This window comes from Sorex fumeus, unplaced genomic scaffold, assembly GCF_029834395.1.
Source record: "Sorex fumeus unplaced genomic scaffold, SorFum_2.1 ptg000131l, whole genome shotgun sequence".
NCBI classification, from domain to species: Eukaryota; Metazoa; Chordata; class Mammalia; order Eulipotyphla; family Soricidae; genus Sorex; species Sorex fumeus.
In genome coordinates, this window is record NW_026606188.1 from 40,097,118 (window position 1) to 40,104,914 (window position 7,797).

The 7,797-nt window shown below is 53.6% G+C and overlaps 1 pseudogene; it reads left to right on the plus strand.

Moving 5' to 3' along the window:
* Positions 1–1,179: 1,179 nt before the first annotated feature.
* LOC130015791 (glutathione S-transferase Mu 2-like) lies at positions 1,180–7,323 on the plus strand (annotated as a pseudogene).
* The last annotated feature ends 474 nt before the right edge of the window (positions 7,324–7,797 follow it).

A 7,797-nucleotide genomic window follows, 5' to 3' on the forward strand; every position in this document is an offset into this window, starting at 1 on the left:
CAGAGTGGCATCTCTGCACTGGATCTGGGGGTGACACGAGGCAGCTCTGGTGTGTCCAGAGTGGAGCCAGACTACTCGCAAGAATCTTTAGAATCTGCAGGAAGCAATACAGTGTTCCTGCTGAGAGCTGGTTGTCGGAGGGAGATGAAGGACTCAAGGGTCTTCCTCTCCCGATACTTGAGGTTGGGTTGTGCACCTTGGGGGTTCTGCAGTCACCTGTGGAATCTGATCCTGCTTCATTTCCACACGGTCCTTGTATTAGAGCTCAAGTTCCCTGATTGGATTCCTAAACGTGGAGGAATTCGGGCTTGCTTTGAGGGGCTTCCCCGATCTTGTTTTTCTCTTTCGTGTTTCCGCCTTGAGCTGAAGAGCAGAATTAACACTCGTGGCTGCATCTGGGTCTGCTTCCTCCCCACAATGGTTCTCCAGTACAGGGCTGGGCTCAGAGAATCATGAGCTACATGTTGGAATTAGTTCAATCCCTGGCACCATCAAAAGTGAATTAAAACATTTATACGTGTGGAAGAACTGTCAGCTCTATTTCACTGATGGGGAGTGAGGCCGGGAGGAGAGTGAGGGCTCAGATCAGAGCCAGTCTAGGCCTTGCTGGGCTCTCACGGCCTCAGGCCTCTCCGGACTGTGCTCTGTGGTTCTCCTTTTCCTGAGCCTAAGGGGCAAACCTGAGACCTTTTTCCAGCTCAATCCCCAGCACAGGGCAGAGCGTGTGAGGCCTTAGTTCAGCTGTGGGAGTCACTAGTGTTTGTGCCAGGGGCACCAGCCCAGCCTTTACTGGCCAGTGTGATTTTAGAAATCAGGGATCAGCATATATGGGTGAAGCTTAGTGTGACTTTCTGGAAAACATAAAGGGAAAATTCTTGCTCTTTCAAAGATCTGGCTATTCCTGAAAATGCACAGCCCACCGGGGGATCTGGTCTCCAGGAAACCGTGGGCAGTGGGGTGCCGAGACATGAGCCCAAGGTCCTGTTGGCAGATTGTCCTGAATTTCATTCTCCAGGTCCTAGAGGCTTAGTGCCCTCAGTCCTCACTGATTGGCTGGTACCTGGAGGGCGTGGCCCCCATTAGGCGGGGAAAGGTCGGCTCCACTGGGCCCCGCCCTGGGTCAAAGAATAAAATCCTGAGCTCTGCAGAGGCCACAGCACTAGCAGGAAATCCAGCACTATGTCTATGACCTTGGGGTACTGGGACATCCGCGGGGTGAGTGAGGGATCTCTCACTGGAATGGAGATAAGCGGGTGGGAAATGCTGCCAGGAAGTTCCTCTGGAGCTGAAGGTTCTGGCTAAAAGAGGGGGAAGCTTGAAGGTCTAAGTATGGGGTCATCTGGAGCAGAGACCGTCAGTCTTCAGAATCTTCCCACTCTCACTCTTGTCCCCCACATCTCTCCCAGCTGGCTCACACCATCCGCCTGCTCCTGGAATACACAGACTCCAACTATGTGGAAAAAGCTGTACTCCATGGGCGACGGTAATGCCACCCGGGCCTGTGCTGACATGGTGCCACACTCCATGCCCGGACCTCCTGGCCTCCTCTGAGGGGTGGGGCTGGGGGTGGTCCTTCCCCTCAGCCCCTCCTGAGTGCTGCTTGTCCGTTCTGGGGAAGCTGACAGGGGCTCCCAGCCTCCTGAGCAGTGATGGTGTGGGCTTGTCTGGGTCACCTGAGCAGACGTCCCTGAGCCTTCTCAGTGACTTCCCCTCAAACTGCAGTGAGAGTCTTGGTGAGAGTCAGACCCAGCGGTTCACAGGGTCGGGCTCCTGGATCTGTTCATCCCGGCATAGGGCTGGGTTTTGGGGAGGTCTGTTCTCACTCCATCTTCCCCACACAGCTCCCGACTATGACAGAAGCCAGTGGCTGAAAGAAAAGTTCGAGTTGGATCTTGACTTCCCCAATGTAGGTGCAGGGCCTGGCGGGGTGTGGGGTGTGGGAAGTGTGAGGGGTGTGAGCCTTCTCCTGTCCCAGCTGAGAGCATCAGGACCTGGTGCCTCTGCCCCCCTGCGTTTCTGGGGCGCTACCCTGCCTCTCCCTGGTGCTGGGCTCCAGCTCACTCAGTCCTCTGACAGGTTAACTTTGTGCCTACCTTGGCCAGGCACTGGAGGGCCGGGTTCCCTGTGGGGAAGGTGGGGTGCAGGGGAGCCTGGGGACCCCGTGACGTGCCCTGTTGCCTTTCAGCTGCCCTACTTAATCGATGGGCCTCACAAGATCACCCAGAGCAATGCCATCCTTCGCTACCTGGCTCGCAAGCACAACTTGTGTGAGTGTTGGTGGGGTGGGTGCAGGGGACAGATGTGGTGCTCGGGCTGGCCTGGGGTTGCTGAGGGGACTGTGTGTTGTGTGTCTGCAGGTGGGGAGACGGAAGAGGAGCAGATTCGTGTGGACGTCCTGGAGAACCAGTTTAAGGACTCCCGCATGAAGCTTGCCATGATGTGTTACAACCCCGACTTTGTGCGTCCTGCCAAGCGAGGCTGGGGCTTTGCTAAGCAGAGGTTGCGGGGGGGGGGGGGGGCTGTTTCATCCCCATTGGTTGCTCATGACTGCAGTGGAAACCAACTCCTTAGAGCATCCTTTTTTTCTTCTTAGAAACTATTCAGGCGATTTTCTTCCATCCCAGCTCTGACACACAGGCAGGGACACAGATAGAGGCCAGCTTCCAACCTGGGACCTTAAAAAATTCTGCCCAGGGACTGGAGAGATAGTACAGTGGGTACTTGCCTTGCACGTGGCTCACCTGGGTTCAATTCCTAGAACCTATATGGTCCCCTGAACACCATAGGAGTGATTCCTGCACAAAGAACCAGGACTTACCCCTGAGTATTTCTGGGTGTGGGCCAAAAACCAAAGAAACCCAACCCAACCCAACCCAACCCAACCCAACCCAACCCAACCCAACACTTTTCCTGTGTCAGAGCCGCTCAGTACCCATTCATTCTCCTGTGCTCACCAACTAGAATTTTCTACTCTTTCCTTGAGTTTTTGCTTCTGCCCAATATGTTCATGGCTGGTCAGGTGCATGTGACTCCCTGGGCTACCCATGAGAGAGGATTGCATATGGGGTGACAGATCAGGGACACTGCTGTGTGGGCATCCCCACCCCACCAGAATGCTTACAGATGTTACAGGATTCGGATATCACTGGTGGATGACGTCAGAGCTGGCCCACGCAGGTTGTAGTTTGGCATGCTCTGCTCTCCACTGTCAGTGGGTGACCAGGCACAGCCTGGGAGCAGGTGACAGTGTTCAGGGAGCCAGGTGTGTGAGCTGTGGTTTTGTCGCAGGAGAAACTGAAGCCGGATTACTTGAAGGAACTTCCTGACCAGGTGAAACAGTACTCACAGTTTCTGGAAAAGAGGTCCTGGTTTGCAGGAGACAAGGTAAGGGAAAACTCTGGGGACCGGGCAGCTCTCATTGTCTAAGACTGGAGTCTGTGCTCACTCCTCCCGGCGTCCCTGCAGCTTACCTATGTGGATTTCCTGGCTTATGACGTCCTTGATCGATTCCGCTTGTTTGAGCCTAACAGCCTGGAAGCCTTCCCGAACCTGAAGGACTTCATTGCCCGCTTTGAGGTACCTTTCCTGATTATCCATCCTCTTTTAACTCCTTGGCCTTCTTTCTCTTCCCTCAAGATTTCCTAGCTCTGGGGCTGGGGGCTGGGGGGGAGCGCTGGAGTGATAGCACAGTGGGTAGGGCGTTTACCTTGCACACAGCCGACCTGGGTTCGATGCCCAGCATCCCATATGGTCCCCTGAGCACTGCCGGGGGTAATTCCTGAGTGCAGAGCCAGGAGCAACCCCTGTGCATTGCCAGGTGTGACCCAAAAAGAAAAAAAAAAAGATTTCCTAGCTCTATAGGTAAGATGAGGAATAAGTGAAACTCTCTATGGGCTAGACTTTCTCCACTATACTGTTAGTATGTTACACGTACGACGTCCAATTTAATATTGGGAACAGTCCTCTAATGCACCAGAAGGATTGCATTCATTTTGTAGATAAGGAGCAGGAGGATGGAAGGAATACTCAGCCCACGGGCCAGTTCAGGCCATGAGCGGCTCCCTTAACTGCTGGCATCACTGGACAGCTGTCAGGGACTTTTCCTTTCCAGTGCAGAGCTGAGAGTTTTCTGCAGCCTTGGTGAACAATATGGATACAGCAGACGATTCTGGACTGTGTATCTAATTGGCCACAGTAAAGCTGAGATATGGTAGGACTGATATTAAGTATCAAAGACACAAAGAATATGCTTCTTGTTTCTTAGCAGTTTTCTGGGGCAATGCTGCATGGCTGAGGAGTGAAGTTGTTGGGTTTGAGCACTGAGTCCCCTGCACTGTGATATCTCTTGATGCCTCTTTGTTGCAGTTCTTTCCTGGCCCCCTTCCTACCTTCTCCACTTACCCTGACTCTCTCTTAAAGAGGGGGGCTGCATTTATTTCCACCATGCTCAGGGATCAGATCTCCTGGAGGTGAGGGTCTGTGACAGACTCACAGCAGGGCATAGAGGGGAACAGAGCAGCCTGGAGCCCCCTCCCACGCACAGCGCAGCTGGCGAGGGAAAGGCAGTGGGGCAGTAGGTGTGGGACCAGGGGACGCTGAAGGGGCACAGCTGGGCTCTCCTCCCTCTTCTGGAAACACTGAGTCCATTGACTGGAGAGAAACAAAGTTGGCCTTGGAGATATTTAGGACCCTGAACTTCTGGATTTCCCTCCTTTTCTCAACTTGCTCTCATTAGCCCAAGTTTTGGTCCTTGGCTATTTGTCCTTGGCGGGTTATGCAACAGCTGGGAGTCCTTGGTGGTTGGGTGGTTGGAGAACAGTTGTGTCCTGCAGCTTCATCCTGCGGACACTGGAAGTCAAGGATCTTTGAATGGTGGGGGACATTCTCTAGCTTGGGAGAGAGGAGATAGTTCCTCAAGCATCTGAGTTCCATGCCCAGTTGTCCGAGCGGGATATGGTTGGATCTAGCTCAGCCCGGACCCTGGACCGTCCCCGTTCTACCACTCATGGCGCCTGGGCTCTGGCCTCCTGCTCCCCCTCCTCCTGGCTCCTGTTGTTGGAATGTAGCTCTAAATATTTTAGGCCTAATATTGGTTTGCCCTTTCTCCCTTGCCACCGGGAGCTTAGGCTTATTGAGTCACACCCATCACAGTGCCCCTGAGTCACTCCCATTCCTTTGTTTATCTGTAACCACTTCTCTATGCTCTCCTCCCCAACCAGTTAATCAACTTTTCCCCTAATCAGACTCTGCTAATTTGTAAGGTCACATCCTTCTAAGACACTGAACTTGTAAGTTAATATTGCCTTTCTCCTCTCCTTATCAATTTGCTCAAGCAGGCCCAGTAACGTCTCCATTGTGAGACTTGTTGTTACTGTGTTTGGTATATCCAATATGTCACGGGTAGCTTGCCAGGTTTTGCTGTGTGGGCGAGATATTCTCGGTAGCTTGCCAGGCTCTCCAAGAGGGACAGAGGAATCGAACCTGGGCCTACCGGATCGGCCGCTTGTAAGGCAAACGCCTTACCCACTGTTCTATCGCTCCAGCCCTCCTCTCCTGATATCTTTGGAATATATTACTTTAAAGCAATGTCCTTTTTGCCATCATTGCAAAGTCTGGCAAGCTACCTGTGAAGATTCGATATGCCAGATACAGTAACAAGTCTCACAATGGTGGTGTTACTGGACCCACTCAAGCAAATCGATGAACAACGGGAGGACAGTGACAGTGACAATGACAGGAAGACAGTTAATATTATGCTTTTGTAACTTGGGATTTAATTGACTTTGAATATTATTCACTCCTGGGCATCTGCTTTCTCGACTTAAGCTTCAGTTGCCCTTAGTTCCTACAACCCAAAAGCAGGGTCCCAACGAGGGGTTGAATGGACCCAGGGAAAACTGTAAGCTGCCCTAGCATCGAAATAGGCCAGGTGAAAGCACCATGATACTCAACTATAAGTTGAGAGCATTGGTCATGGACAAATGCTGTCATGATCCAGAAGTAACGACGAGATTAGGGATGGGAAAGACTAATCTGGCCTGAGCACTGTAGTCTGAGATCTAGATGACCCTAGGAGAGCAATTCTAGAAGCTTAATGCTTATATGTTTGTTGGACAAGGAGAGGAGAAGCACACCCATGGGATTCCGCTCTTGGGTGGGTCGTCCTGCTGAATGAGAATTTGTCCTAGAAGCAGCTTTCCCTGAAGGAAAGACTTTACCTCTGTTGATTGTATGACCACACCTATTTGTAATTAAGACCCCTACCCCTCATGATTTGGGATTTAACTAGACTGGAAGAGGGGAAAGGGGCTGGAGGGAGAAGTAGAGGGAGAGTCAGAAGTGCATGGAGATGAGATTGGAATAAACGGCAGTTGAGACCAACCAGCCTGGCCCTCATTTCCTCCTTTGCCTGCCCGTCGCCATCGACCTTCCCGGGGTGGGGGAAGCGGCCCGAGACTACCAAATGCGGGTGGCGAGAGAGATAGAGCATCACTGCCCATTAGTGAACACACACCTTTCCCCAGTTCTGCTGAGTCACGGGGATCCTGGCCTTCTGCAGGCTGCCCGGCACACTCACACTCTCGGCGCGCCTGGTTCTGCTCTGCTCCCACAGTGAGACCCTAGAGCCTCCTTCTGAAGCAGGGGCAGGTGTTAGAGATGGGGACAGGGTGCCGAGGTGGGGGGGGGGAGTCAGTGGAGGGAAGAGGAGCATTGCAGGAGGAGTCCAGACTGAGGAGAGAGCCAGGCTGCTTTCCTGCCTTTGTGGGGACTGCTTCATGCCTGTGTGCTTCAGTTTCCCTTCTGATAAAGCGGATTGTCTGCAGGGTGGTGATGGACTCTAAGGCTGCCTCATAACTCTAGTGGATTTAAAGCACTGAGCCCTGTGTGGAACTGCTAATGTAGTCTGAGTACGATATTTGTTTCAGAATATTTGGAACATTGGCAGGAGCTGACGAGCAGGACGGCCATCTCCTGCCATGTCTGTTGCTCTCACAGTGCAGGTTGTGTGGTTCAGGGTTCTGCATTAGGGTTGCTGGCCTGGCTGACACCAACCTTCTCTCTCCCATGCAGGGCCTGAAGAAGATCTCTGCCTACATGCAGTCCCCCCGCTTCCGGCCGCACCCCATTTACACCAAGGTTGCCGTGTGGGGCAACAAGTGATCTTCGGGGAGCTGGGTGCTGACTGGCTTCTGGGGACTCCCGGAGTCACTGCGCCATCCCGATGTCCCTGGTCACCTCTTCCCCTCCCACTGTTCTCATTTTTTGTTCTCCCTGCCCGTGTCCCCCCAGCCCTGCTGCTCCCCAGTAAAGCCTTCCCCCCTGCCTGTGTGTCTTCTCTAGTTGAGCTACTGTTCCTCATGACTGATGGGAGGTGCTGGGCTGGAGGTTTGGGGGACAGTGGGTGGGGTGTCTTCATTTTCCTACGGATCCCAAGATGGGTGGGGCGCCGGGATAGGCGGCCTCTGCATGGGGGTGGTCTCCCCCTGCTCTGCCCAGGAAGGCCCCTGGCTGTGTAGGGCTGGGTGTGTGTGAGCAGGGCCCTGGGCTGGGGTCCCTATAGAGAACCCCAGCTGCTCCCTCCATGGTGTGAGACTCTTCCCAGTGTGGGACCCCCTGGTCTCCTCTCGGGCGTCTAGGGGCCCTGGACAGGCTGCTGTGCCTGTCAGGACCTAGATTCTTGGTTCCCAACCCCCCCCCCCCCCCCATGTCCAGCTGCCCAGGATAGGAGCTCTGATCCCACATGTTGGAAACTGTGCAGCTAGTTCTCCTGAACTCCATGGAAGGTCCAGAGTCCTG